At 43.3% G+C, this 27,741-nt stretch overlaps 1 protein-coding gene across 1 annotated transcript in view; it reads left to right on the top strand.

Annotated features, from left to right (window-relative positions):
* The first annotated feature begins 215 nt into the window (after positions 1 to 215).
* RFWD3 (ring finger and WD repeat domain 3) overlaps positions 216 to 27,741 on the top strand; it is a 162,950-nt gene continuing 135,424 nt past the window's right edge. The window contains exon 1 of the mRNA XM_085637103.1: positions 216 to 343. The gene's annotated coding sequence lies outside the window, so the exon portion shown is untranslated. The remainder of the gene's footprint in view (positions 344 to 27,741) is intronic.

Raw genomic sequence — 27,741 nt, 5'->3', positions numbered from 1 at the left:
ACGAGACCATCATATCAACCACAGTCCGTTCCAAAAATGAGGGCCGCCATTAGCTGTCGCCCGTCAACTTGGCCAAAGTCGTCTCGGGAAGAGGTACGTATATAAACGCCACAGCTCAGGATGTACGATGCGCTTTACATAGGCGAACGTTAGAACAAATTCTCCAATTCTACGTCATTTTACACATTGTGGTACCGCCCACTCCCAGGTAGTGCCCGGAATATGCTCAGCCGTGGGATTGGTTGTTATGTAACCCGGAAGTGGTAAAATTACAGAAACGTGATATCCGTTTCAAGATGAGCGCGGGACAACAGACCTTAAGCTGAATTTATGGATGATCCTTGTAAGTAATATATGAATGATTGTTTATTACGGAATTTCTAACACACTTTCTCAGTAGAGCGTGTCAACTCGCCCAATTAAAGCAAGACTCTCGATTTTAAAACAAGCAGAAGGGTTCTATTTTACTTTTTTTTTTTAAAGCTAATTTGCACTCACTTCTGTTCAATCATGTGGGGGAAATTCCATTCACCCGGATTATTTTTCGAAAAACCTATCTTTCCCGCTCCCAAATCTGGGGATGTACAAAGAATGTGGCATTCAGCGTTGTTTATGTGTGGGGTGGACCAATGTTCAAGAAGAAGGTTTCTTTCGCACCGTAGCAGTTACACACTATAAACAGCAGTCTCATACCTCACACACGAAAAATCTCGCATTCCAAACGGCACTAAATACTGACATTACTCACAAACTAGCAGTTGGTAAAGACTGTCACTCTTTACCAACATCGACCCCACTCCACACAGAGTAGTCTCACCGCCGGCAGCACTCTTACATTCCCCACACACAAGCTGTCTCAATCAAGCAAACAGTTGTAGAGCGCGCTACTCACCCGTGAGGGAGGGTGGGGGGATAGCTGCTACTGTTTGAACAACCAGGCCTTGAGGAGTCTCCTGAAAGTCAGCAGTTCCTGGGTCTGCCACAGGTGGATGGGGAGGGTGTTCCTTGTCTTGGCGAGAGAAGGATCTGCCGCCGGAGGTCGTTCGGTTGATGAGTGGAACGGTGGCGAGGGCAGCTGGCGGTTGGCAGTGTAGAAGGTGAGTCGTTTGGTGAGGTATGCTGGTCCGGCGTTGTGGGGTGCTTTGTGAGCGTGGGTGAGGAGCATGAGGGTGATCCTCTTGTTGACGGGGAGCCAGTGCAGGCCCCTTAGGTTGGCGGTGATGTGGCTGTGACGGGGGGATGTCGAGGATGAGGCGTTCTGTATGCGTTGGAGTCTCTTCTGGAGTTTAGCCGTGGTTTCAGCGTAGAGGGTGTTGCCGTAGTCCAGCCTGCTGGTGACGAGGGCCTGGGTGACCGTTCTTCTGGTTCCGGTGGGGATCCATCTGTAGATCCTGCGGAGGGTGTTGAAGCAGGAGGAGGCGGTGTTGACTTGCTGGGTCATTGACAGAGATGAGTCCAGGATGAACCCCAGGTTGCGTCCGTGGTTGATGGGTGTTGGCACAGCTCACAGTGAGGCCGGCCACCAGAAGTCGTCCCATGCGGAGGGGGTGGAGCAGAGGATGAGGATCTCCGTCTTGTCCGAGTTCAGTTTCAGGCGACTGCTCTTCATCCATTCTGCGACGGCCTTCATTCCTTCGTGGAAGTTGGTTTTGGCGATGGCGGGGTCTTTGGTGAGGGAGAGTATCAGCTGAGTGTCTGCGTATGAGTTGATGTTGAGGTTGTGCGATCGGACGATGTTGGCGGGCGGTGTCATGTAGACGTTGAAGAGGGTCGGGCTGTCTCATACAACTGGTAACATTTTCACACACTTACAGACTTTGAGGAAGAAACTATTGACAGCATTCAACACCCTTCAGTCTTAAATGGAACACTCCATGCAGAGTATCAGTTACGCTGGTCCTAATATCAAAAATGTTTTGTATTGCACACAAGGTAACAGTCAAGCTCCACTGACACCTGTTTTACACATTTTACACACAAACTGTTTCTCCTCCTCACATGGTTAAGAGTGAGTAACTGTCTGTTTTGAAGCACCAGGCATTGTTATAAGCAAGACCTGTTGGCTTTGCCACTGCTTGTTAACAGGATGTTTCCCAGCAAAACGCACCATACGCAATACTTTAGTTAGGAAGTTGAAGATTTCTTCAACCCATGGTTACAGATATGTTGAAACTATCGCTGACTTTCCTCTGTACCATGAAGTGGTTATAAGGTTTTATTAAGCACACATACATATTGTGCCATTTCGCCTTGACTTAATATAGGCAAAATGCCACCTACTCAATTAGACCTGAATTCAATTTTTTTCCCTTTTTGAGGTCAGTGCTTTCACAATATGAATATGCCGATACCTGCATGCACTAAAGTGCTCTGGCTATTTGTGTATTGTCCTGGCTATTTGTGTATTGTCACCCTGTAGCCTGCTGTATTGTAATGCAAAATTGGCGAATAAAAAAAACAGCCAGATGTAGGGAATATATAGACTATTTTCTCAGACACGCAAATTAGTCCGATCCACACGAAAGGGGTAAAAGTACATGCATTGATTTACACATCTATTTGAATGCACTTTTACACTTTCTGGAATTCACAAAGTACTAGGCCTGGAGTGCTCTGCCAGGCACAAGTTTGCAGGTGTGCTTCTGAGGGAATGAATGTCATGTGACATTTTTATGCCTTTCCTTTTCAATGGTACATACTAGTATAGAGTGTATTTAAACGGTGCTGAAATGTAGCCTGATGTGCACATATATATTTTTTTCTTATTGAGAAAACGCTTCACCATGTAGAAAATTATCTTCTTAACGTCCTTCATTACGTTTTGGGCTAATTTGATTTCACATGGAGTGAGTTGCTTCAGCTCTTTGTTTCATGGGTGCGAAAGGTTATGATTGGAGATTGTAAACGCCCACAGATGTACAGGTTTGTTCACATGAACTTTCATGGCTGACCGGATCCTCTACAGCCCATGTTCCACCCGTTGCTTGGGACCTCATGCTACACATTTTTCCACAGCACTATTCCCGCCTGCTAGTATTACTTTTGTGAACACCTTGCAGGAACAAATGTAGCTTGTTTTGTATATAAATGTAGATTTAGAGCTGTAAACCTACTGAGCCCCTCCTATCGTCTGTGCTTGCCTGTAGTATGCATTCCTTTATTTACATATGTTAAAACTCTAAAGCAAGAATTATTCTTATTGCCAGTACTTGTTTTTCTTAGAAAGAAGCCTTCTGTGCACAGTTTATACCCAGAAATGGGTTCATAGCTTGCTGTGCCAAAGAACTCAAGTAGCATTTAACCATCTTCACAGCTAACACATGCAAGCTAGTTTAAAGACTTTAAGGAGGTCTGGAAGATGCCACATTTCACACCACCTATCTCGGAGTCTCTGACCAGCACAATCCAGGCATCCTGGGATTATCATCCCTGCTAAATACCCCACTCCTGCACTCTTGCCTTTTTTTTTTCTTCTATTATTCATTCTTCTGTTGTGATGACCGCTTCCCTTGAGGATAAATCAGATTGCTACGTGGACTAAAAGCAAAAATGTCTTGGCTCCCACAGCAAGAAACTGTGAGCCAGATTTACAAGAACTGGCGCATTTCTGCATTTTAGCAGAGATGCGTCAGTTCAATTGCGTCACGCAAAAAAAGACCTTGCGTCATCGATTGACAGATGCATCACACATCTGTTGGTGTAAAGGTAACTCATTGCTGAAGTCGTGCTGTAAGCGCGACACAACTCCAGGAATGCCTATTCCTATTGTTCTGCGTCACTCCTTACGCCTGCTTCAAGCAGGTGTAAGGTTTTGACGCAGTGGTGTCGTAGAAGTGACGCAGTGAAATCTTTTAGATTTCGCTGCGTCACTTTTACGAGGCTTTCTTGCGTTGGAGCGCCCACCCCATATACATTATACCTGATGCAGGTATAATGTGACGCATGGCTTTACAATGTGGCGCATCTCCCTAGATGCGTCACGTTGTAAATGTGTTGCAACGTGGTGCATTATTTACGACGTCGCTGCGTCACACCGGCGGTGTAAAAGTGTTGCATGGGGCTTGTAAATCTGCCCTTGTAAGTTCATAGGCCTTTCACTCATGCAAGCATCGACTGCTGTGCCTCTAGACTATATTCCGGTGGTGCGTACACTTATGCTTAACTTGGGTAGAGGTTGCTGATGTCCAGTCGCCACATGTTTACACTGCATGATCTTATTTATACACCAGTAATTTGGCTGGTTGACAAGCATGGCTGGAGCTTTTAAACGTGAAGCCCTTTTGTTCCTTTTGCTGGGCGTACAAAACTTGGATATGCTCATAGGTGGGTCGAGTGCTCACTGCGGTAGGGCTGGCGCTACCTCAAAAGGCTAAATCTAGTCTGTCGCAGGGAACGGGGTTTGCCCCATGGGCTTGACAGCTCCTGTTTGAGCTAAAAGTACGTTGATATGTGTATGGCTGGGTGTTGTATGTAGTGGCAGAGTGATACAAAGTAGTGGAAAGTAATGTGACCCAAGAGAACTGCCTGTGGCTTGATTAATTTTAGCAATCTGTTAAAAACTTTTTTGTTTTTTTCTCAGTGGGTGCATAAGGGGTCTCTTCTGTAGCTGCTACTTCAATGGCAGTTTGTAGCTGTTGCATCTGTTCTTACGGTAGAACTTGTCACTCCCTGTGCTATGTTTGTAGTTGTGTTCATTGTGTTGGCCCCGTCATGGTGGCAAGCTGTGGTCACTGCTGGGTCCCTGCAGTTATTGCTGTCCTTGCTCATTCTGTGATTGCTTTTTTTCTTGCTGTGTAACCGCTGTTGTTGCTGTAATGACTGTGATTACACATTTTTTGCCACTGTTCCGTAATATTGGGACATTTGTTGTCTCGGCCCTGTAACAAAAACGGTGGCCCCCAGGTGCCCAAACCCGGCCCCCACCCGTGCGGCGCACCGGGGGATTGCCCGGCCCTGCTGATACTGCCTTGTTGGTGATGCTTGTTGCTAAATTTTCTGTTTATCAAAGGATTTCTATTTATAAAGCTGCCTCTAGCCAGATCTGCTTTCATTAAGGATGGATAACAAACGCCTAAAAATGGTTGGGAAATAATGTCTCCGGATAGCGTACATATAAAACGTCTTTGTTGCAGAAGGTGGAGAAAATACTTATAAATTGGGCATCTAAAAAGAAATTCACTTTAAAAATGAGGGTGGCCAGCAAAAAATGTAGGAGCAATATTAGATGTAAAATGGTCGCAAGAAAATAAATGACAAAAAAAGAAATATAAAATGTCGATGTAGTAGTTTGCTGCCTAACCATTGGTTCCAGTGAGCCATCGCTGCTGGATACAAGTAGATTATATTATGGGACCAGTGTTCTGTACATTTGCTCATCGTGTATACATAGCTTAAGAAACCTTTATTTCTGTCAAACCGATGCTTAACGTTTTCAGATAACTGGACGGCTTCTGGCTATTCCAGCTGCCAACTTTGTTAGATGCTTGATCAAAGCATGTCTTTGGTACTGGCAAAACCTTTCATTTTTAGGATAAACGGATTTATTGCATTTAACAATGTCTCTCAAGAGCTAAGTCATTTTAAAGAACAGATGGCTTTAAAGTTGCAGCAGAAATCAGGCCTTAATTTTTTCATGGCTCAGATGACAAAATAACTGTGGCCGTCCTTCTTTCCAAATAGTAACAGGGTTTGGTTTTAAAGGCCCAAAGTGGGAGGTAGGGAATCTGTATCTGCATATCAAGCAGCACCAGTTAGCTACTGTTTGTTTCATCCTGAAAATGGGTTTCACATTTTTAGGTCTCGCCTGACCCAGTGCATGCGCTGGTCTGGCGAGACTTATTGAGAGGGCTCCAAAAAGTGCTACCAGGCCAGCCTAGGGCTACAGTACACGCCCGCCGCTTTGATCGCGATCACTTTCACGGCCGCTTGGCATAGCCAATAGATCTTTCTTTTGGGACCTTTAGAAGTATTTAGTTATGCAACTGTTGCATGGCTAAACACTTATAAGGTCCCAAAGGCGAGACCTATTGGCTATGCCAATGCTTGTGTTCTTTTGTTGAACACTCCATGAGAGTGCGTCCGTCGTTGTCTTCACTCCCATGCTCTCCAAAGTGTATTGGTTTTGCCTGTACTTGCTATTTCTTCTTTTGTGTTGCTATGTGCTAGCCAAGTTTGAATCACCATTTAGATTTCTAACCATACATACCTTAAGGACACGTTTGCTATGTATTTTACATTGCAATAGAGGTTGCTTATCTCCGCCCTTGCTTTTAAAATTGAATTTTGACAGATGTCGAACCTTGCTGTTTAATGTTGTTCTAGCCGAACTGTGAGGTTGCTTTTGCAGTATTTGCTCGTAATAGATACATAAAAAACACTGCTGAGTAACAAATGACTCCTTCATGGACACACAACTGAATTTGGTTCAACAACGTTCGGTATATTAAGGACCTTGTGTATTTTGTATTGCTCTACATTTAGCAAAGCACTGCTACGTAACATAAAAAAAATATTTTCAGTTGTTTTGCAAAATACGTTGTACAGCTCTGTGTGATGATTCCAGCCGCAGAAAGAGATTACTCCTCAGTCATTTTCTAATTGTACAATTACTAAAACACTGCTACTTCAGGAAAGAAGCCATCAGTGTGTGCAAGGCAAAGTTTCACGAAATCGCACGTTTTCAAATGGTAGCAGTTGTCATTGGCCTTCCCCTTGTGTCTGAAGCTTGAAAGCACCCTGTAGGATGTCAAATGTAAATGTCTCGAGAGCAGCGACTGACTCCCGTTAGAGCGACCTCCACAAACAAAAGATGGAGGACACAAGAAGCACACACAAATGTTATGTTTGGGATCTGGGGCCGCGCCAGTTCGAGACACCATTCCCTGTATTTTTTTAGGTCTCGCCTGACCCAGCGCATGCGCTGGTCTGGCAAGACTTTTTGAGAGGGCTCCAAAAAGTGCTACCAGGCCAGCCTAGACCTATAGTGCATTTGCACGGCCGTGCTTGACGTAAGTACTTTCGCGGCCTCACGGCCGCTTTGATGTTTGATCGCGATCACTTTCGCAGCCGCTTGGCATAGCCAATAGGTCTCGCTTTTGGGACCTTATAAGTGTTTAGTTATGCAACTGTTGCATGGCAAAACACTTATAAGGTCCCAAAGGCGAGACCTATTGGCTATGCCAATGCTTGTTATTTGTCCCACCCATTACTCTCCGTATCCCAAAGTTAGTAGATTAGCTCGCAACTATCATAATGCAGATACCTTCCTGGGATGTTCTGAGAGGTCACAGCCGCTAGTGCTTTTGCCACGGAGCTGGCTGGGACGTACGCCAAGATCTGCTGTGTACAGTGTAATTAATATGTCTATCTGATCAAATCTGCAAAGTGGCAGTTGTGCAGTGCACATTTGAGTAGGATGTGCCAGAAAGTGTGTAAATGTCTACTTTGTTAATGGGGGGGAAAAAATGATTTAAACAAAAAAATTAGTGCGACATCCTGACTATTCAAGCAGTAAAGTACCATAATTTGTCGAGAAATGGCAATAGAGAGAGCGGTGTTTTTTATTTTATTATTTTTTTTTTGTTTGTTTTTGTTTTACAAGCCAACACATGCTTTTTAAAGAATCTAACACGTTTCTTCTAAACACTTTATCAGATAGCCATGCAGTTGTAATTTGGGAGCAGACCTCATGAACGTGTGTTAAACCTAATACCTAGCTAATAATATTTAAATAACTGCGTTCACCTGAACAGTGTGAAAAGCACATTTTAACAGTTTTGCAACTATCTTGTTTCCGAGAAAGATTGTGATTTGCACAGGATCACAGGATGTTGAGCCGAGGAATTTGAACCTCGTTACCCAGTTCCAAAGTCAGCAGCTCTCGCCATTAAGCCACACCTTCTCCCATATGCTCCTAACTTTATAAAAATGTAGACATGAAATCTAACAGCACAATTACACGTTGTTTAAAATAAGTTTCTAAAAAATGATAGATCTCTAACACTATCAAATCAAGGTGTTATATTTAAAAAAACATTTTACTGCTATTAATACCATGCTATTGCAGAACTGCAGTTTTATATTTTTGTATGTTACAAGTCTATAATAATGTAGTTCCTTTCCTAATGTCAAATAACTTCATACAATCACATACTTATGCCTGTAGCACATTGGTCAGCATTCTTTGAAAACGTTTCAACATAGAACATTACAAGTAAACCAAAATATCGAAACCAGTAGCTAGCACCTCGCCTGCATATCATAGGCTAGACGTTTTGGCTTTGCCAATGCTTGTTACTTTTATATGCTCCCTGTGGGTTAGTCGCCCTTCATCAACTCTGTGCAGCTGTCAGCCACTGTCACCTAAACATGTTTTTGATGTAGCAGGGTAGGAGATGCAGTTCCATGATAAGGAAAGCCAGCATTGGCAAAGCCCAATATGTCTAGCTTTGGCATGCTGGTGCGATGGTTAATTAATTTTTTATTGCATATACCGCAAAAGTAAAACATTTTTAAAATACATGAGATCGCTTTAACATGGGCGACACATTCCTGTAACAAAAATGTAAGTAGTCACCTATGGAGCTTTTACCAGTGATGTTTTTTTTTTTTTTTAAAGAGAGAGCCTTCCTGTTGCACCATGCATTTTATTATTATAATTATTACTATCACTATTATCAACAAAATGAAATCACAGTTTAACCTAGTACTCTAATATAAAAAGTGGCAATAGTGTTGCACCGTTACTTCAACACTTTATAACATAACCTTCAAAAGGTGTGAAGGCAAAATAAATAGCGGTTATTTAAAGTTTTTTTATAAATATATATATAACACATGCTTTGAACCAGTTGTGCAACTAAAGAGAAAAGAACTGTTTGTGGACGGGCATGATCAATGTGCAGACTTTGGGCAGTCACACAAAGTGATGGGAGCCAATGGGTAAAGGGAAGCGGCTGATTTCGGCATGCTGTGGTGAGTGGTAGCAAAATGCGAGTCACAATTTAATAAACCAGTGCATGAAGCCCGCTGGCCAAAAGTTCCTTGTAGTATCGATATTATGTATGAATTTCATGAAAACAAACGCTGGTCAAGTAGGACCACTGTGGTTTCCTCAAAAGTCAGGCTTAAAATAAAAAGTTTAGCCTTGTGTGGTGGTCGAGCATCTCTGTTACACGGGGAAAACGGTTAAGTGTGGGCACCACCATTAGGGAAAATCAGTATTCAAACCTGGGCATAGTAGTGCACCGAGGTAGAACAACACAAAAACAACCAAGAGATATGCAGTGCACAGAAAAACACAAGCAACATTTTGGATCCGAAAAGGAGGCTTGCTCTACTGAGGAGATGGGCCACAGAGCCCAATTCATTATTGTTTTGTGGTTGTGGCCTTCCTCCACCACTTACGACTGTTTGCGCTCCTCCACATACAGTAGGACAGGCCCAGGGAAATGCAGTAAAAATAATAAACCAGCATTTCCAAATCCAATAGGTCTTGTCAATTGGCTGTGCCATTGCTGCTTGCTGATGCTGTGCAGCATTGGCAAAAAAAATTATTTTTCCCAGTTCGGTGCAGCATCGGTCAAAAAAAAAAAAAGAAGCATTGGCATAGCCAATAGGTCTCGCTTTTGAGACCTTATAAGTATTTAGTTATGCAGCTCAATATCCTTGGTGCTACAACATCAACTGTTGCATGGCTAAACACTTAAGGTCCCAAAGCGAGACCTATTGGCTATGCCAATGCTTGTTTACTTTGTAACTTCTGTTTATAATGCAGGTTGAGCTTTAAACTCAGTTGTATTGTTTTACAACACTCTGCCAAGCATTAAAACCTTTGCATTAATAAATAATGTGTACATCATTTTGAACACATTTTTTATCTTTTGACTTCACCCCATACAGCTCTGTAAGATAAATGTGGAGTACATAACACAGATGAGTACAAAACTCGTGTGTCAAACGTGTACACATGAATACTCACATTTATTAGGATTCGCTTTCACATTGTTTGGAAAATCTCTTTTAAATAATCAAGTCAAATAAGCTTTATTCAGTGCATAATATACAGCCATAAAAGCATACTAGTCAGAAAAAAGTACCATTTCTAATAATCATTACAATTGTACTAAACCAAATGATTTACTTTCATTCAGGCAATCCATGTATAATTGATAATACAAGAACAATCAATCATTGCTAAATTAGAGTATACAATACGAAATTAAAGGCATTTTAATCAATGCAGATATCAAAAACAACATGTTTAATAATCATTTAACTCCTTTGGGTATGGTGCATTTTCATAAAGTGCAGAGTAATGACCTATGTCAAAATAAGAAATCATAGACCTTCTGAAATTCGGCTGTCAATTGGACAAGGAATATTTTCCTAAAGTGCGCAAGGTGCAAAATAATAACTTATGTCAGGATAAAATGTAATAATACTTCTAATTCAGGCATCACATTTCTCATGTTAGAGCCTCTAAATGAGTTATCCTTTCTTCTCCTGATTGCCATTTGTGTAAAAACAATAACTGCACTCATAATTCTTTTCATTTTCCAGACTACAGATGTAAATAAGTGTGTTTATGATAAAAAAAACGTATTAGCTAAAAAGAGTGGTTTTAAAACAAGTTTCCGAATGTCCCGATAAAAACGTCAAAGTATGAAATGCAGCGTAGACTGAGGGGATTTACCATCACAAGGACAATTTAAGAGATTGACTCCACTTTCTCGATCTAGGGAATGCTATTATATAGTGTAGGGTGCCAAACCTTAGCCTCGTTTGATAAAATCTATGCTGGGTTTTTCTTACCGAGATGAGATATGGTTGAGTGCCCATCAATAGTGGGCGCTCACAGTAAGCAATAACGCTCTGTTTTAAGCTAACTTCATTGTCTCTTAGGCATTCCCTGACGGTAATAAGCCTTGTCTTTAACTAATTTTTACTATAATCCTGGATAGACGATGGCTCCTTTCGGTCGGAGCCTACCTTACAGCATTTTAAAATGTTATAAATGTACTCTAACCGGGGGGTTTTCCTACTATAATTAAGGGCAAGGCAGTCCATGGTTATGTCTTTAGTGAACCTGGTCTCATATTTTGTCCAAATCCCATGTCAAAAGGTAAGTCTTGTTGTGCTTGCTGATAAATGGAACGGACAACTCTTTATGTAATTGGCAGTGGAACTTGGGACTGTCAACACTCTTTTCAGAAACTTATTTTCTTGAGTTTGTAAAGAAGTTATGTGGGTCCTCCCCCCCATATGTCTGCCCCATAACATGCGCTAGTAATACGTTTTACTGCTATACAGGACTAGGATTTCCCGTATTGATTTATTACCTATTTTTGTAGAGAATCTCAAAATACCCGCTGTTGATCGCAAACATTTCAGATTACATAGTTCTATGTATGTGCCCCAAGTACCATTCCTAATAAAAAGTAATCCCAGATAATACCACGTCGTCTGCATATAAGAGTACTGGGGTGGGACATGTGCCAACTCTTGGGGCATCAACATTTAATTTTTGTAAAAAAGGGATCAACATTATTAATATATAAGGAGAATAAAAGGGTCGCTTAAACACATCCTTGTCGTATCTCGCGTGTAACCCTGAAATCTGGGATACATTCGCACTTTGTGCCAAACCGTACTCTAGAAGTTAAAAAGGTGTAGATCTGGGATAAATAAATGATATCATTTGGAGCACCTAGCCGTTTCAGTGTTTTCCATAATTTAGCGTGGTTAACTAGGTCGAAGGCACTGGTGAGGTCGACAAAGCAAAGGTGTAAAAGGCCTTCCTAAGCTAGGGTGTATTTCCCTATCAGTAGCTCCAAATTTACTCATTGTTCCACCGTCCCAATACCCCTTCTAAATCCATACTGAACCTCAGTTAGGATGTTCTTCTCGGTGGCCCAATTTTCTAGTCTTCCAACATGATTCTGCCCATCAGTTTAGATGTAGAATCAAGAAGGGATATGGGACGGTAGCATTTAGTCTTCCCTCTGTCCCCTTGTTAGGTCTCGCCTAGCGCTGGAGCGAGTATGCGCTCCTCGCCCGGCGAGGCTTATTGTGATCGATAACATTTCTGTAGTGGACATGTAGCCACACCCATCATTTTGATTGGCTGGCGTCATCATTTATGTAAACACTGGCCTCCGATTGGAAATGAGGCTTCTTGGTTAACGCTCTGTATCCTTTTGGCCCCGCCCATCCTGACTGTATCGTTTCCTTGCGGCGATATACAGTCTCCTTTCAATTAGTGGGTGAGCACTTTTTTATTCTATTTGCGCAATGGCGACAGCTTGTTGAGTATGTTAAGGGAGACAAGTCCACTGTGCACGAAGCTTCGCAGAAGTGACGCTTCTGTCCTGCACTACTATAGCACACAGTTATCCTTGCAACGCAGACTTCACTGATTTTCTTTAATGCGCCCCCCCCTATTGCACTCATGACATCACAGCACCTTTAATGTATTTATTTACTTTAGAGCACTGTCCGCTTCAACTATAGCGACCACATTTATTTATTTATTTTACGGCAGGGTCCGCCTTTAAGCGGCCACGCGCCTTTATTTTCTGCTGAGGTATAATACAATGGGGTAACCCAGTGTCCCTCAGAGCCTGGTTGAGTATATAGTAAACTACAATGGCTCCGTCGGGGAGCGCCAATCGCTTTGATGATAGACACAAATCATTAGAATGGACAATTATATTTACTTAAAAAGTCCAGTAAACCTATTCGGTTAGAGCACTCAAACCAACAGAAAAACAAAACACCCTAACAAAACATGAAGAACTCAGAAATACTTGCAAATATTTTTAGTGTTTGATTTTTTTAGCATTTCATCAAACGATATCAATAAACAGGCTGTCCAAAATAAGGCACAATAAATTGGTGAAGCGTGTTTCAAGGTGAAAAGAGTGCTCCGTGTTGGTGACAAGGTGCATATATATACAAGTTTGAGGCTATATACAAATATGTGCAGTATGAAGAGGGGAAAAGGGGGGGGGGGGGGCAAGACAATGATTGGAAGGATCACCCTGGTCAGGGCTGAATTGCTCCAAGTTGAAAGCCAGGGATGTCTTGGAGCTGAACCACGGTTAAGCATCGATGTTTCGACCCTATCTGCGCATCAATGGTATGTTGCGGCGGGTCTTCATCAGGACAGGGGACAGCCCTGAGTACAAGGAGGCGTCTCGCACAGTACGGGGGCAGCCAAATAGATCTGTCAAGGTCAGGAAAGACGTAAAATTGCAGAATTCCAAAAGTGAGTCCCAATTGTAATTAAAACACCCAGGGACACCAAATGAGTCTCAGTAATTCCCTGCGAGTTGGCAGGCTGACTGGGATTATTCCAGTTCAAAGCAGCTGGATTGATTCAGGGCCGAGAGATCAGTGGCAAAGTCGTAATGCTGTAAAAATCCAGACGGGAGAGGAAAGGAAATCACGCAATAAATCCGAGAAAACAGGCAGCCGCTCTGCAGTCTTTAATTACAATTGGGATTCACTTTTGGAATTCTGCAATTTTACATCTTTCCTGACCATGACAGTTCTTCATGTTTTGTTAGGGTGTTTTTTTTTGTTTTTTTGTTGGATTGAGCGCTCTAACCGAATTTGTTTACTGGACTTTTTAAGTAAATATAATTGTCCATTCTAATGATTTGTGTCTATCATCATAGCGATTGGCGCTCCCCGACGGAGCCATTGTAGTTTACTATTTATTTTCTGCTGAACCCTGCTCCTTCTACCATGTCTTTCTATGTAACATTGCTGGGTGGGAGTGGTGTGTACGTTTCTATCTAAATCATACTGTTTGAGAACCGACCCTTACACGACACCCTGCTAAAAAGGATTCAAGCACTTTCTCTTCTGGATTGTTCAAGTGAAGAGAAGGACACGTGGCGTCGACGCACGAGACCACAAATTTACCACAACTAATCCACATTAGGGAAAAAGGAAGCACATTCAACCAATCAACCAACTATTTAGCTCTAATCTTGGGTTCTGAAGTAGTGCGTTACTCACTGCCAAGTGGTTCAGTGCCTTATTAGTGGTAGGAAGTGCTATACAATTTCTGGGTCCAATACTTTAAAAAAAAAAGTTCAAGTTAAAATAGCGTCCCCCAAAAGCAGTTTTCCGACAGCAAATAAACCCTGCAGCTCCCACCTGCCATAAGTGTGTGGGCTACGCTCCGAGTATAGGGTTTCACAGTGAGAACACAAGAGGGCTTTTGTAAGCGTCGGCTGCATGTCTCGGTGCCATGTTTTTTACGCCAGCCACGCCCACTGTATCCACGTGTTCTTTCCTTCTTTACACACATTTCACTTCACTCTCTGTTAAATTTCTCTTGTGCGCCTGGATTCCTTCATTGAGAGTGGTGCTAGGCCCGTGAGGGAAAGGAGACGACACAATCATAAACGTGCATATTTGGAACACTTGGTTAATAATATTTTGATTCTTGTATTTAAATTGTATTAAAGTCGTTGTGTGAGACGTTAGATGAACTAAAAAAACACTCAAAGCTGTGAAAGAAACTTCCTATTACAAACCCCACTCTGAATCATAAGCTCGTCTTTCCATTTTCATACTGAGATCTATTCTTTTTTTTTACCTCTGCCGTTTGGACTTTACTTTTATAACTGACCCCACCCCCCCCCCCCACCGAACCCCCTACTTTCTTGCCTCTTTTTAGGTCTCGCTTGAGCCAGCGCTTTAGCGCTGCTCTGGCGAGAGTTTTAGTAAGCTGGTTTTGGAAGTGCTAACTAGTGGCGTTTGTCAGGCCTCCAGCTACAGTGCATGTGCGCCGGGCGCACGCACCATTTGCCAGCCTGCGTGCCTCTCTCCGCCTTAGTGCACGCAACGTGCCATACCCCCCTCCCTTATCCCACTTCCTGCTTGTTTTAGACTTCCTGCTTGTTTTAGTCCCCAGGTTGTCCGTTTGGTTTTTAACAGACACTTAAGGTTTTAGTGCAATATTTAGTGCAAGGGGCTGTCATAAACACCTCTATTGTGTTCCAACAACTGTACAAACTGTGATATCAGTGGTGATTTTAAGGATGCATTGATAGTTCTCCGGGTGCTATCCATAGCGACTTTTCTACTTTTTGATCACTAGGACTGTAAATGAAATGGCAGGGAGTTCCTTTTTTGAAGTCCATTGTTTCCCTTAACATGTGTTATTTATTTTCCTTTCCGCTGCCACCCCAGTGCACGTTACCTGATTTTATGGTAGCCTGGAGGGCCCTGCTGCCAGACAGCCTCCCAGCATCGCGTGCCTGCAGCGAAAAACGTATCGCTCGCCTCTGCTCTCGTGTAGGAGAAGGAATCCTTTGACGTATTAGGCAGACGTAATTCACTCCTCCGTTTTAAGCCCTAGCTGTATACACGCATTCTCGCATTTAGATGCAAAACATTTGGGTTTCGGCGGGAGGCGTTTTGAACTATAGCAATGGCCGACTTTAAAATCCCAAACAGTCTCAAGTGCAAAATGCACTTCTGAGATTTTATTATACCATCACAAAGCGTTGTAAGTTACGCATTCAGTGGCGTTCACAGGCTGTTTTATCTTTCAGTAAATCTGAATACCCGAGTGTTTGTCAAGGTTAATTATTTCCTGGCTATTAGCACGCCAAATACCAACGCTACATCTTTGCCGTGCGACATGCTAACATACAATATATATAGCGCATTGGACCATCTGTCTGGTCTCTAGGCGCTGTGTGGTTTGGTGTGAACCAATGTTTTCCAGTGAAAAAAAACATTGCGATGACGTCACAGGGTGCTTACTTTGCGTTTCCTCCCAAATGAGTAGGCCGATCCTTCACTGTGGAGAAGCGTAGTTTACGACCACCTTTGAAGGCGCTATTTCACCTCATTGACCTTTTGTTGTCCCTTAATGGCCTAATGTTTTTGTACAAACCAGGAGGGGGTGTTTGCGGCAGCAGTCGGAGAGGGGCAATTAAAACACTCTAAGCAGCCCCCTGTTGTCAATGAAAGACAATTGGAGCCCCAGCTGGCCTTTTCATCAAGCCTCGGACAGGCGTCTCCTATTACACATAGTTTACAACCCACTTGAGCTCAGGCCTGTGGTGTTCATCAGTGTGTGATTGCTGCCTTCCCTCCAAGCAGCTTATTTTATTTGTTAAATTAATGTTTCAGAATTAATAGTTGAGCGCCCGGTTAATTCAGACCAAATACATAAATCGACTTCAGCATTAAAAACAAGCATTGGCATAGCCAATAGGTCTCGCCTTTGGGATCTTATAAGTGTTTAGTTATCCAGCACAATATCCTTGGTGCAACAACATCAAGTGTTGCATTGTTAAACACTTATAAGGTCCCAAAGGCGAGACCTATTGGCTATGCCAATGCTTGTTTTTTTTCTAAGAAGCCCCAACCCCTCTCCTTTATTTCTTTGAAGGTTCAAGCAGGCCTTTATGCGTGAAAAATATGCACGGGTTGTGCTGTTTTGAAAGTACATTGTGACTGTGAACATAACAGGGTCAACATAACATGGAGAGGCAGGGGTGGGGTGTGGGATCAGAGGTAGGAACGGAGCCCTGCTGCTGAGAGAAGCTTGGGAGGGAATCAAACAAACATGCTGGTGGTGGCAACCCTCCCCTGACACCAGACAGAGGAGGTGCCGCAAAGAAAAGCAAAACTCTGGAGCAAGCCAAACCCTCTCACTTGGGTTTAGTGGTTACACAGTGCCATCAAACAAATGGGTATACCGAGCACTTTTTGTGTCAGAAAAGAAAGGGGAAAAAACATGGATTGGAGAGATGGAGTCCAAGTGGCACTCTTTGCCCACCGGTTGGGTCCAAGGTTATTTACGCGTCACAAAAACATTGCGCTAAAGACATTAAACCAATAAATGGCAGAAGGGCTCTTATGCAGCTGACGTACCACAGTGATGTGCCCTATTTACATTTGCAAGCTGCTGAAGAGGAGGAAAGCAGAAGAGAACACGTTTTGTACTCGAACGAAAGTGGTCGAGCTGTTCAACAACTCATCAGTTCATTGCCCCAGACTATTGAGTACAAGCGGTGCCGGCCATGCGACACTGAAGCCAGCCTCAAACTATGAGACAGGGCCATTGTCATCACTGTAAGGGCTCCATTGTACGTTTGCCAGGCCGCAATAAAACGGGAGAGATGGGGTGTTGTTGAAAACACTACTTTAAGAATTAAAATACACGCGTCTAAGTATAACGATCGCGATCAAACTTCAAAGCGGCCGTGGTGCCGCGAAAGTGATTGCGATCGCGATCAAACATCAAAGCAGCCGCGCGTCAGCAAAAGTGAAAGTAATCTCGGTCAAGTGCGGCGCGCCCGCGCACATGCACTGTAGCTCTATGCTGGCCTGGTAGCACTTTTTGGAGCCCTCTCAATAAGTCTCGCCAGACCAGCGCATGCGCTGGGTCAGGCGAGACCTAACTAGCATTGGTATAGCCAATAGGTCTCGCTTTTGGGACCTTATAAGTTTTTAGCCATGCAACAGTTGATGTTGTTGCGCGAAGGCTATTGTGCTGGATAACTAAGCACTTATAAGATCCCAAAGGCGAGACCTATTGGCTATGCCAATGCTTGTTTAACGATTAGTTGGCTGTACAGTTTGGCAGTGTTCCTGTAGCGTTGGTCTCTTACCCCACCCCCTCCTTTCTGCAATGACCACTTCGCTGGCATCTGGAGATCAAAGGGCAGCAGCTCCGCCTCCGACCTAAGGTGGGGGGGGGGGGGCGCATCGCAGTATCTGGGGATGTGCGCTGCACACCTAGCCACCACCCGCTCTCTGCAGACAGGCGCCGAAGAGCAGAGTTGGCCTGTTCTCTGCAGTTAACCCTCTCTCCCAGGCCAGAGTTGTGGAAGGGGGGAGAAATGCCACGTCCCACATCGAAGGACCTCACTGCTTTAAACACTGAGAGAATGGAGAATTCCAATAGAAGCCCATGTTCACACCAGAACATGGACTTCTATTGGAATTCTCTAGTGCATATTATCAAGCCCATTATCGCCGCTTTAGCAGCAGTTTTTTGCCGCTAAACCAGCAATAATTTTGAACACCGTCCTTGAGAATATGCCCCAGCAACCTGCACATTTTTGTCAGTCAAACCTGTACAGACGGAGAAAAGCAATCCAATTTCTCAGTCACATACCGCTTCACTCCACTGAAGTTTCCTTTTTGATCTGTTCATCTGAAATATATTATAAACTCTGCTTGCAATCCGAAATTTTGTGTTACGGTGGTGGGGGAGCAAATGACTACAAGAGCGCTATCCACCGAGCGCCCATTATCCGCGAAGTAGTCTTCTATCGCCTTATGTATCACTTCTTTGTAAATGGGATCCAGTAGGGCCGCAGCATTAAAGCGCCATACAAATGGTGGGGGTGTGTATGTTGGGATCAAGAGGGCTAATAGGACCGGTTTATGATCCGATAGGGTCTGGGGAAGGTGTTGCACATCCTTTGTCCATGTGGAAGCGTGCTCAGTAAGGAGCCAGTAGTCCAATCTGGACCAACTGCTATGCACCGTGATATTTGATAAAATAGTTAACCAAAAATCAATGTTATGTTTAAAAACATCAATAGGTACCCCATCGGGTCCTGCGGCTTTGCCATTTGCACTTTTGTCTAAGCAGTTTTAATTTCATCCAGGGTTATTGGGGGTATCATAACAGTTTCCACTAAACTAAGGTTACGTTTATCACATTTAGAAATAGCAGCTTCTGGATTAGCAATTCTCTTCAAATGTATTGTCCAGTCATCCAGCGAAACTATGGTATCTATTTTCGCTGCTGTATTATCCTTAAAAAAGGGTTGGTCTGTCGTTTTCCAAAACAAGGCTGCATCACGTGACTCTGCAGCTTGGATCAATTTATACCAAGCTTTCTCATGAATCTCCATTTTCCTAAGGTTCAGGGTATTTTTTATAGTTTTCCTTAAATTACTAATCCTTAAACTATCCCTGGTTCTTATCTTTAGGGCTGTTTTTAATTCCCTATTTAGCCTTGAGCACTCCTGATTAAACCATCTTGGGTTTTGATCAGTTTTTTAATATCATTTTTAAATACCTGGCAATTTCGGACATGATCTTACAAAAAGGACTTGCGATGTCTGAATTTAAGGAGGAACTATGCAGACAGGTATGAATATCTGTTTTTCCCTATAAGGTTATCCATAAAAATAGTTGGGTAGACACCCGACCATTTAATGGAGACGCCATTATTACCTTGTGTCTCTATATTTATATCAGCTGCCTTCCCCCTTTCTTGCCGAGACAGGCTGAGCTCCAAAATCATAATTAGCAGGTGGTGGTCATGGAACAACCTTGCAGAGAGAAAAAAAAATTCCACTAAACCCCTAAAATACTCTGATACAAAAAAAATGGTCAATATTCGAAGGAAGATCTAGCTCCTACATATGTTTGAATGGTTAACTCTCCATCATGTTCATCCGGCTCCATAACTACTAAGTTATATTTATGGATAGCAGTATTAATTGTTTCCCCGTAGGTATCGTGTGGAAAGTGAAGGATTCGGTCACCAAAGCGGTCACAATATCCACATTGTTCCACCGCTATAATTTCACATTTATCACAATTAAAATCACCAGCCCAAATGAGTATATAGTCTCCCCCACCCTCTTTTTAAAAAAACATCCAGATCTTCTTCTAATGTCTTAATTACCCTAAATCTTGTGTTATCAAAGATATTATAAAAGTTTATTACAATAATAGACTTTTTCCCCTCCAGATAAAGGTGTAAAAACTGATAGAACTGCGACGAGGTGTGGGCTTTCCCTAAAGTTAAAGGTGAGGTTACTGGAATTAAGGTAGCTAGGCCGCCTTTAGCTCTCCCCACTCTAGAGGGGGTAGCCTGTGTACAAATCATTTGGAAGCCATTAATGACAAGCATTTACAATGCAATGGTCTCGGCATTGTTAAAGTTAGAGCTATTGGCATTGCTCATGACATTATTTTTGTTTGTTTTTGTTTTTAAAATATTTAAAGAAACGGCATTGTTATTTACAATGTCAATAGCTTAATCACTCTCCAATGCGAGACCTATTTCATTTGCACCCACACACAGTCGGAGATCTCCAGTTCTTTCGTGTTGGTGAGAGTATCTCCTTCAGTCCTTTATTTCTTTCTGGCACTTCGAGCGCTGCAGAAGGAAAGCAAAACTACAATTCTCACAATGCAAAGAAAACACACAGTGTGAGAGGACCACAGAGCTCTCTGTAACTGATTGATTCCTGCCCACTAAGTTCAGTTAACTATACTAGTTGCACAGAGAGCCAGTGATAGCGCTGTCCACCTTTTGGAGCTGAAATCATTAACAAGTACTCAGTGAGAATTATCGTGTCCTACTCCTCTTGCATTACCCAATGTGATATTTACATTACGCTCAAGCGAGTGAGAAGACAAAGTAACAGTGTGTCAGGCAACAGGAAAGTGATTGGAAGTTAGACACTGCGACCGACATCCGCGGTAAGCAGAGTTAATCAATTGTTTTTCCCAAACATTAACTAGCCACCAAAGCTATAGGGACTAAACATAACCAAACGATACACTGCCAGGGGATTACATCTTTCCAGAATGCTAAATAATGATGAATGAATAAAACAAAAACAAAGCTTATGAACTATTGACAAACCGAGGAGACAGGATACTTAAGAACATCCCAGTGAATGATAGGAGGCACGGTTACAAGGTAACAAGCGGCAGACTGAAAACGTATGCCCCAGCTCGAAGATTAATTCAATTGACTTTAGCCCTAAACTATTACGAGAATCAAGAGGCAAACTAACCAACACCATCAAAGAAGTGTGCCGCAGCGCAAAAAGGAAAATAACTGACCATTACCCCATAATTTCAAACGGAGCGCGCAAAGATACAGCCAGATGTGTCACCACATAAATAAGTGAAAGATATAAGCGGCAGATAAACACGCAAGTCAAGTCAGTGCGCCTAAGCTTAGGGGCATTAATGGACTGTAGGCGTTAAGATTTCACATGGCACACAGAAACACATTACTAAAGGTGTCAACGCCAGCCGGAGAGGACAGGGGGAGGAGACCAGAGCAGCAGCCGGACACAGGAGCACCGAGGGAGCCGAGAGCAGGGGGAGGGGACGAGCACCAGCCGGGCCGTGTATGGGGTACCATGGTGGACGGGGATGACGTCATGAACACCACCATCTTTCTCCGAGGTCAAGAAGAAATGCCTCGGAGAAACGCAGCGTCATTTTCGGATTCGGGGGCGTGTTTTTCTTTCTCTCCTTCCCAATGGCTGGAATGTTTACATTCCAGAGGAGAGAAAGAAACTAAAAAACACACCCCCGAATCTGAAAAAGACGGGGCTTAAATGGACAGACGCCCCTCTCCTCCAATGGCTGGCCTCCGTTTAGGAAGCCAGCCAATGGAGAAGAGGGGCGGGTTCAAGCCCCACACTAAAACATAAGATCTCACCGGCGAGACTGCGCAAGCGCAGCCTATGCAGGCCGAGACCTAAAAAAGGGCTCAATAGACCAGGTTTCCAGCATCAAAATGAAAGCTTGGTCCTCTAACATTTTTAGCCATTCCCCATCATTTAACCTATTTTTTACACCTGCTACATTCCAGGACATAATGGATAAAGAACCGTGTTTCGGTGAACTGGGAACTGCATTTATTGTGTTACCAGTAGGGATAAAATCCTTGTAACAAGCTGGAGTCCCACCGGCATTCTCCCCCTGTCAATCAGTTTTGCTACAGCTTATTAGGGGAGCGTACTTATTGTGTGAGGGGGCAATCGAGATTGGGTCAAACCTGTAGTGTATGTTCACTTTACTATATATGGGCTCATTTCTAGGCCTATAGAAAAAAAACAAGTGGGACGGCAATTATATAATCATCCTGTTGAAAATAAGGCTCCGTTAATTTATTTGAGAGCAATTCCATCAGGTTCCCTACCAACTCCCTGCTATGAAAATTTAGAACCACGCAGTCTCCCTGACATGAATTTACTGGAACTACCCACCCAGTTCACTCTTATATATATTCTGTTGTAATAAATGAATACCAAAATTGGTCTTTACGGAAAACCAGTTTACAACTTGGTTTTTCAAAGTCTCATACAGTTCCGTATTATCCATTAGTTTCTGAACATTTTTCAGAATAATGATGTATGGAGTCGCCTGTGGAGGTAGATGTAGTGATTCCTCAAATATGTTCGTAGGTTGCAGAGTCCTACTCATTTTGTTCACCTGGTTGGCATTAGCATTCCTGGGAGAGCTAGTCATGCTAACTTTGTTGGCCCTTGCACGTGTTGTGTAGTTGGGCAATCCTTTGAAGGTGGTACCGGGAATGTCGGCCTCTGATGGGTTTTGCCAGCACCAATTGGAATACCTAGACCTTCTTTTGGCCTCTCAACTAGATTACTCGCAGTTGATGCCTTATTCAATGATTTTAGTGGTAGTAATTCTGTAACTAAATCTGTTAGATAGGTAACACCCTTTTGGACTAGTTTAATTTCCGACATTAAGCGTCGCTCGATGTTACCTATTTTGCTGTGCAGTTTTTTAAAGAGAGTTTCAAGATTTTGCGGGTTTTGCACATGATTTGTAGTATTGCTAGCCTCTGCGCCTTTTACAGCCCCTGTGTTTCCTCATTTTTTTTGTCTTGGTTTTGTTTTTTACTATCTGTGTAGCTGGAGGTGCGTTAATCAATTGAGATAGTTTCGAGTCTTTTTATTTTTATTTTTTGGGTGGAGGAGACACCATAACTGAGTTATTAGATAGCACCTTAATGTCCAATGAGGTCGTTGAGATACAAGGGTTGGCCCTTTTCGGTAAATTACCCTCGTTATTTGCACATTTGCTTGGTATCTCTACCGCAGATTCCATTTTACTCCCATTACTCACAGATCCTGGAGGATCTAGCCTGCCTTCTAGTACAGACTCTTTTAAGGCAGCGTCCAATGCAGATTTAGTGTCCGCAAGTTGTTCCTTAACTTGGATGATCTCGTTAATCCACAGCATTTTTCGGATATTTGGTAATGGGTGCACTTTTTGTGGGCAGCTTCCCAACGGTGGGCGGTAATTTCCTTTTGCCCATTTTCCCACAGTTATATATGATCACAAGAGGTAAAGCAAAATGTTAAATTTCCTTACCGGTAGTTAGCAGCTCCCAAAGAAACAAGTGGGGTAGCCCAGCCTTGTCCTGGCGTAGACAGGCCCGGGCACGGCCCGCGCGCTGCGGGAGCTTCAAAGTTAATTTATGCGCCTCTGGTCGGGGTGTTGTTGACAGTGGCACCGAGGCTGCTGGGAGTTGGAGTCCTTACACCACGCTTCTCTCCCGATGGTGCACGCACTCTCGCTATGGCCCCCTTGATGCTGGCAGGCTGGTGAGTTCTTTCAGTGTCCTTTGGCTTCTCTTTCGGCTTGGCAATGGCAATCACAATTCAAGGCCTCAATCTTAAAAGTGGCTAAGAGCTTCTGCCCATTACTTACCTTTACTTGCCATTGGTTGGCTCCCACATCACTCTCATTTACTTGCTTCCTATTGGTCAGCTGCTCCTCCGGCTTCCTCATGGGCTTTGGGGACCTCATCCATGCAGTGGAGCATGGACTAAGTACTCCTCTTGTGGTCTGTGCCCTTCCACAGGCCAGCAGGCTCCTGTGAGTACACTCTTTATTTTATTTTTTTTAAACTTACCAGCATACACTCTAAGAGTGCGTACAACTGTAGTCCCTCTCCTTCACTCTGCTGTCCATGGAGTTAAAGGTGTAACCTCCTGCTGGCCTTTTTCACCAAACCCTCCCTCCCTTTCCTCAACCTCTCCCCATGGTTTCACCCAAAGCCCCTAATACAATCTCTTTCCCAACCTACTGGCTTCGCCAATGCTTTTTTTTAAAGGGACGCCCCTTTTAATGAGTTTGTTTGCTAGGTAGCGAGGGGTAGAGGTGTGAATGGCTTCATAGGGGATGTGATAGTAGCAGTCTTGTAAATGGTCCTGGCTTCAATAGGAAGCCAGTGAAGAGTTTTCAACAAAGGAGTGATAGGGTCATTTCTTTTAGCCTCATAGACAAAGCGTGCAGCTGAGTGAAGGATGGTTTTTAAAGGGCATAAGTAGGTCATAGGGAGGCCTGCAAGAATATAATTTCAGTTGTCCAGTCTGGAGAATACCAATTGGAGAAGAGTTTTCAGATCTTGTTCAGGAATGTAACATTGAATACCCTATAGTTGTAAACGTGCATTCTTGACCATCGTGTGGATTTGAGTTTGCATTTGGATTTGGATTCAGCATTTGGATTCAGCACTGATTTGGCTGATTTGGATTCAGCACTTTCAACTATGGTGGGTTTCCTTTTGAGGATGGTTAGATTATTCATCCTAGATTGGAGGTGGAGAGTTTGAGGTAGAGATGAGAAGGAATTCAGTTTTAGGGTGATTACGTTTTTTAGGTCTCGCCTGACCCAGCGCATGCGCTGGTCTGGGGAGACTTATTGAGAGGGCTCCAAAAAGTGCTACCAGGCCAGCCTAGAGCTACAGTGCATGTGTGCGGGCGCGCGCGCCGCTTTTTACCGTGAATACTCTCACTTTCGCGGCCGCAAGGCCGCTTGGCATAGCCAATAGGTCTCGCTTTTGGGACCTTATAAGTATTTAGTTATGCAACTGTTGCATGGCTAAACACTTCTAAGGTCCCAAAGGCGAGACCTATTGGCTATGCCAATGCTTGTTAAGTGATGAGATGACATCCATTCTTGGATGGAGTTAAGGGTGGTGGCAAGAAACGCAATGTCATGTGCGGAGGACACCTTGAGGTAGAGTTGGGTGTCATTAGCATATAGCTGGTAAAGGATACCAGCTCCTTTTAATAGGGCCCGAGTGGTTCAATGTAGAGAGTAAATAGTCGGAGCAAGGATAGAGCCTTAAGGGACACCTTGATCTACAGCCCTTGGAGTTGAGGGACCGTTCTCCATTGTAACCATCTGAGATCTCCTAACAAGGCAAAATTCAAACCAATTGAGAACTACTCCTTCAATTAACATTCCAAGTATTAATGTGTTCAGAAGTATGTGATGGTTAACCGTGTCAAAGGCTGAAGAGAGTGTAGTATGTCACATGGTTTTTATTCATCTTAGTATGTCACATGTTATTTATTCATTGCCTGCTCCTTTAATTATCCTTATTCCACCATTGGAATCTTAAGTCCCTGTTATTCCAAGTTCTATTCCCCACGACAGTTGCGGTTTGATCTTTCATCTGTCAGCACCTCTGCAGTGGGCTCCCCACCTTGTAACCTATAATAAATCCTTCCATCTAAATCAAGACGGAGTGGACAGAAGATCGTTTATTTATTACTGATACGTTGTACTACAATTTGGTATCAGGAGGAGAAAAAACGAAGACAACTACCCTTAACTAAATGTCCCCACATGTGTCTCAATGTAGATACATGTACATGTGTTTTGACTACCTATCTAATAACTCATACAAAAGGTTGAAGGTGGGCTAATACATATGAAGGGGAGAGCCCTAATAAACAGAACCGCCCCTAAATGTCCCAGATCCCAACTGAAAGTCATTTATAGCTACTCAGCCATCCGCTATCTTTACGACTTCCCTCGACTGTCAAATAACTCATCCGCCTCTTGCACTTATCTGATGTTATGCATTTTGTTGTTGTGCATAATTTTTTAGAGTTGTAGGATATTCGAGCTGGGCAACCGCAAAAGCTTTCTAAACTTATCCAGCTTCCTGCCCAACTCCCACTGCCTATTCAGGGTAACACGAGGAAGGTCCGAGCGGATTTCGTATGAAAAGTCGCCGGCTTTTAATGATTTCATTTTTAGGGCTATATTAAGGATTTTTTCCTTTAAGGAGTAGGTGAGAAAGTTCATGAGGATCTTCCTAGGTTTTGTCCTGTCGGGGTGCCTCCTGAAAGGGTCTCTATGAACTCTTCGAATATCTTTTTTCAAGTCCTCCTCAGATTCCTCAATCTGCAATGATTCTTTTAAGAGTGACATTATGAAGGACTTAAGGTCTTTCCCCTCTGGGACATTCAAAATGCGCAGGTTGCTTTTCCGAGACTTATTCTCTAGCGTCTCAAGCTTTTCACGTAGAACCACCTCCTCCCTCTTGAGAGATGATATATTGGCTTTTGCAGCTCCCAGGTCTTCTCTTTGATCTCCCACTGTGTTCTCCAAAACGAGTGTTCTTGAGTTTAGGAGATCAATTTTCTTCTTGAGCGACTCACAGAACACCCTAATCTCACCTAGATTGGCCTTGGAAACGGAGAACCCCTTCTTAATATCTGCTCAGAGGGTGGAAAAAAGAGAATCTAGAGAGGCCACTGAGGGTCCCCTACTTTGACAGTCTTCAGTGACTTTATCAACCCCTAAACTACAGCTGGCTGCCTTTCTTTGACCAGCCAAAGCTTCTCCTCCTGTAGACCCCTTTCCTTTATCCAAAACAACGCCAGGAGTTGCCGATAAGGTTGATGACACGGGGGCGTGGGGGGGCTACCTACAGACTCCATTTCCTCCAGGTTAAACCTTGAGTCCAACTGGCCTGCAGAACTCTTTCTAAGGGCCTCCCCTTGTTTCACAACATCTAACACCAGGGATTGTACTTTAAAATATGACCGCAAAGAGGGGGTGATCCTAACTTTCAAATCCAGCGGATTGCTTTTCTCCCTGCCTGCCTTTATACTCCTGCCTTTAACCTCGCAGTGCTACTTTCCGTTGCCACTGCTGGAGTAGTACTGCCTTTCCCCTGACCTCTAGCCTCTTCTCTTCTTGTCGATTCTTGTCTGAGGAGGCAAGGTTCAGGGTTACCCCTCAATACTAGGTAGGTAAAGTTTGGGAACAATGGGTCCCTTCCTTGGGGTTGGTACACCGCCCTATTGTGTCACCTTCTAGTGGAAGGGGGGCATATGCCTCGTTCTGGTTGTCTGGCTCCCTTCAACTCTTCACTTTGTTCTGCACCAAATCACGCATCCTGCAAAGGCAGTGTGTGGGTGTAAAGGTTCAGGGCCTCTAAGGGTGGCACAATAAGTGCTGCAGCCCTTAGAGGCTATATTTAATAGAAACAGTTTTACTCACTTTTAAAGTTCTCCCACTTAATTAAAAAAAAAAAAGGTGTATTTTTCAGTTATAAATAAGACACCGTGGCTACCATCCACTGAGAGCAAGATGCCTGCTGTTTTTAAATGTAGCACTTTGGAAATGGAGAAAATTAAAATGAGGAGTTAACTTGATCATTACGTTAATTCTTACTTTTAATTTTCTCTCTTTTGAAAGCATTCAGAAATGTCATCTTGATCTCATGCTCCAATATTGAGTTGAGAATGATTTTTATTTAAGGGTTAAATATCTCTGTGCACCACATGGGACATAAATCTGAGTGGAGCACCACTGCTCATTATCTGACTCTTCTATCTTCACCGTGATAATAATGTAAAATAGATATAGCTTTTCCTTAACTTTAAAAGGAAAACACAGCACTTATTTATTGCAGTTGTTGGTTAAAAGTGAACTCAAGGCTGTAGGCAACTTCGAAAGGTTTCTGCGAGCTACTGGTACCTCACTGTAGGAAGCTGGCTCCGCATATGGAATTTCTACTAGGTGGATATACCGTGCACAGAGTCCAGGGGTTCCCCTAAAGTATGCAGGGCTCAATGTAAAACCCAAAGAGCTCTATTTGTGGTAGTGTGGGCAAGCAGCTTTAGGCCTAACACAGAGGAGTGTAAGACATTTAGT

The sequence above is a fragment of the Triturus cristatus genome, chromosome 12, assembly GCF_964204655.1.
Source record: "Triturus cristatus chromosome 12, aTriCri1.1, whole genome shotgun sequence".
Taxonomy (NCBI): Eukaryota; Metazoa; Chordata; class Amphibia; order Caudata; family Salamandridae; genus Triturus; species Triturus cristatus.
This window is presented reverse-complemented; position numbering and strand designations above follow the sequence as displayed.